This window comes from Stegostoma tigrinum, chromosome 18 (genome assembly GCF_030684315.1).
Source record: "Stegostoma tigrinum isolate sSteTig4 chromosome 18, sSteTig4.hap1, whole genome shotgun sequence".
NCBI lineage: Eukaryota > Metazoa > Chordata > Chondrichthyes > Orectolobiformes > Stegostomatidae > Stegostoma > Stegostoma tigrinum.
The window spans coordinates 45746158-45749995 of record NC_081371.1 but is presented as its reverse complement, the minus strand read 5'-3'; the positions used below and the strand labels follow the sequence as shown (position 1 = coordinate 45749995).

The 3838-nt window shown below is 40.0% G+C and overlaps 1 pseudogene; it reads left to right on the top strand.

Annotated features, from left to right (window-relative positions):
* Window positions 1-3193: 3193 nt before the first annotated feature.
* LOC125461167 (U2 spliceosomal RNA) lies at window positions 3194-3370 on the top strand (annotated as a pseudogene).
* The last annotated feature ends 468 nt before the right edge of the window (window positions 3371-3838 follow it).

The window sequence follows — 3838 nt, the reverse complement described above, 5'->3', positions numbered from 1 at the left end:
GAAGGCAGATATTGTGTTGACCTTTCTTGCAAGATGCTTGGAATACAGAAGCAAGAAAGTCTTGTAATTGTGTAAGGTATTGGTACGATTGCCTGAGTACTTTGTATGGTTTGTTTTCTGTGCTACATGAATGATGTGTTTACTTCTTAGTGCATAAAGCTCACTGAACCGAAACGTCAGCTTTTGTGCTCCTGAGATGCTGCTTGGCCTGCTGTGTTCATCCAGCTCCACGCTTTGTTATCTTAGTCTCTTTAATGAATAGGTTTTCTTATGAGGAGAAATTGAGCACAATTGGCCTGAAAGGTGACTTAGGTATGGTCCACAAAGGACCCACGGCGTGTCTCTTCATTAGAAACAGACAATAGGTAATGCATAGCTTGAGGGAACACTACTGCACCAATACAGAGCCAAGTAAGGAGGCATGGTCTCTGAATTAACAGCCAGTATGGGGATTGAATCCATGCTCTAGGCTTTATTCGGCAGTAATTTAGCAAACCAAGCAAAGCGACCTCCTAGACTTGTCTTGCATTGATTTGAAATTTAGCCAATTTGAGAGGTGATTTGAAATAGGGTTTTGTATAAGATAGTTGCTGGGGGTTGTTTTCCCCTTACTGAGGCTAAAACTGGGAGGGCACAGTCACAGGAATAAAAGACACCATTTAGGACTGAGACAAGAGATTTCTTCAGAGGATTATAAATTTTTAGCATCCAAAATACTCTGGGTTGAGAATTCCAGTCATTGAATATGTTCACTGCAGAGATCAATGCATTCTTAAATGCTGGGGGAATCTGCAGATATGGAGATAGTGTCAGATGAATTAATTGAATACTTGTGCAGATTCAGCAGATGATTAAGAAGGCAAATGGAATATTGTTTTCAGTCGCTAGAAGGATAAAGTTTAAAAGCAGGGAGGTTATGCTGCAGCTGTATAAGGTGCTGGTGAGGCCACACCTGAAATATTTTGTAGTTTTGGGCTCCTTACTTGAGGAAGGATGTACTGACACTGGAGGGTCTGCAGACATGGTTCACTATATGTGAATTCTGAAGTTGAGATGGCATAAGAGGAGTGATTGAGTATACTGGGACTGCATAAAATAGAACTTAGAAGAGGGGAGATGTTATAGAAACAAAATTATGAAGGGAGTAGATAAGATAGAAGCAGGGAGGTTGTTTTCACTGCTGGGTGAAACTAGAACTCGGGTGCAGAGACTCAAAATAAGGCGGAACAGATTTAGGACAAGTTAAGGGGGAACTTATTCCCCCGAAGATTTGTGAACCTGTGGAATTCCCTGCTCAGTGAAACAATTGGGGCAACTTCATTTAAAACTTTTAAGGCAAAGATAGATTTTTGAACAGTAAAGGAATAAAGGGTTATAGTGAGCAGTTGGGTAAGTAGAGTTGAGTTCACAAATAGGTCAGCTATGATCTTAATGAATAGCTGAGTCGGCTTGATGCACCAAATAGCCTACTCCTCCTATTCCTTGTGTTCTTATTCTTTGTTCTATTACCTGACGGTCCACATGCTTTCTCCAGAAGTAGAGGTGAAGTTGAGGGTTTGAGGCAGTAGCCTTTTCATTTTGGAGGTTCCCTGGCTGCTGTTAGTGTATGCATGAGAAAAAGAAGGATTTATTTGAAGATTGATAAATGCAAGCAGAAGAAGAATATGTTGGTGGTCATCGGGTAGGAACATTAGATGATGGACCCCATTGGGTTGGTCCCTAAAGGTGTCTCTCCGTCTGCACATAAGTATTCTTGTGCTTCCACAGTCAGTTCAACCATCTTGCAGGGAGTGAGAAACATGATGTCTGAATCACGCACATTCACGCACACTTTCCTTTTTAGAAAGAACGGAGAATCCCTGTTTTGGTCCTGTTCGCTTACTTTTGTTTCAGCAGTGAGCTAACAGTACAGATTGAAGAATGACAGCAGTCATTGAACAACCATTGGTGAGAGAGGTGGTGGGGTATCTCCAGTAAGTAGGAAGCACAGAGGGCAAGACCAGTCAGGTGAGAGCTCTCAAATAGCCGTATTACACAAAACAGCGAATTTAAAGGTTGTCTATGAGCATCAGTAAGATATGTCTGCAGTGGCACAGTGAATCATGACCCTATGAGTGCAAGGTATCAGTCAAGTTGACAACAGGAGCACAGGAGATATGACAGTTTTCTGGCCCTGTTAGCTGTCTCTTTTTAAAACAGGAGATAGTACAGTTCCATACTGTGTCATCTCCGTCCAGGCAGCCTCGTGGGGTCTGGTGGTGTGCCTCCTGAAACAGTGAGAGAACAGTGGTTTTCTCCCATTACCCCTTGCATTTAGGAAACAGAATAAGCTTGACTCTCTTCTGTGCCATTTGGTTGGAGTTTGAGGAGAGTATCACAATTAATTATGCCAACCAAGCATCATCATGTGTAGATCTCAGAGTGCCACCACAGGATTTGTGATTTAAAAGTAAGTTCCAACAGTCAAGAATAGTGCTCACAACTCTGACCTGTATTTCTATTGTACAAGAATCTCTACTGGGTATGCAAGATTGTGACTGTAATACTTTTGCATATTTCATGTGGAATTTAGAAGCATCATTAAATCTTGCATTCTTTTTACATAGACTGTGTGGAATCCTAGAGAACAATCTACAGATTCTTCATTGATGTTTTATAACTTGTCAAAACGTGTTTAGACATTTTTCGATATGTAGGAATTAAAAAGGAAGACGACATTTATCGAAGCTACTTTTTTTTTTGTAACAGCTCATTATTAGCACCATGAGCAGGAATTCCTCACTTTTTTGGTTTTATTGAGAGATTTAAAGGTATAAAGCCCTTTGGGGGTATTAATAGATGGAAAGACAATTTTGTTGTTTGTTCATTTAAGCATCAATGTTTTGCACTTTAACTTGCATACAATTTCAAAAGCATGTTGTGTTCTCATGATTACCATAACACATCATATCTTAAGGAATAAAGGTCATACTTGTTTCACTAAAGGTGTCAAATACAAGTAGAATTTATGCACGATGGTGAAAGCTGATAACAACATCCAGCTGATAACAATTAGTAAATGTGTTAACAAACCAAGGATGTCTTGTGGCGTGTTGGTGTCCCCGCATCTGGTCGTCTGGTTTCGTGCCATATCTCAATGTGACACAGTTGTGTCAGAGCAAGTTCAAACAAGTCACTTATAAAAGGAAGACCTAATGTTTCTAAGTCCTTTGGCTAAGATCAAGTGTAGTTTCTGTTCTTCTAATAGCTGCTCCATCTTCTATGTGGGGATGAAGTCTTAAATTGATTTGTGGAACTGGAAGATGAAACGGGCTTGTTGCATCCACACCCTTTTTTTTGATGACCTTGTGGTCTAGGGATAGTATCCCTACCTTTTGGGTCAGATAGTCCTGGTTCAAGCTTCACCTCAGGATGTGATGGCCATGAAGATGTATCATAACCCATTCAAGCAAGTTGATTTAAAGTAAAAAGTTTCATATTAAAGGGTAAATCATCTAGATTTTCAAGTAGTCCAAAAGCTAAGACAAATTGTATTTAATGTATAAGTATGTCAATAGTTGTCAAATTGTTGATGTTTGGCCTTTATTTTGAGCTGCAAATAATGTTTAAATGCAGCTGACGATAAGCCTTCAAAGCAGACATTCAACTTTCTAAAAAGAATTATGCTTTTTCTGCTATTAATTTGGGGAATAAACAACTTTTTTTTAGCAGATGTTTTATTACCGTGCTTGGTAACATCCTTGGTGCAGCCTCTGATGAAGCATCGCCGTGTTTTTTCCCGCCAGGCAGAAAACATGCTGATGCTTCATCAGAGGCTGCACTGAGGATGTTACCAAGC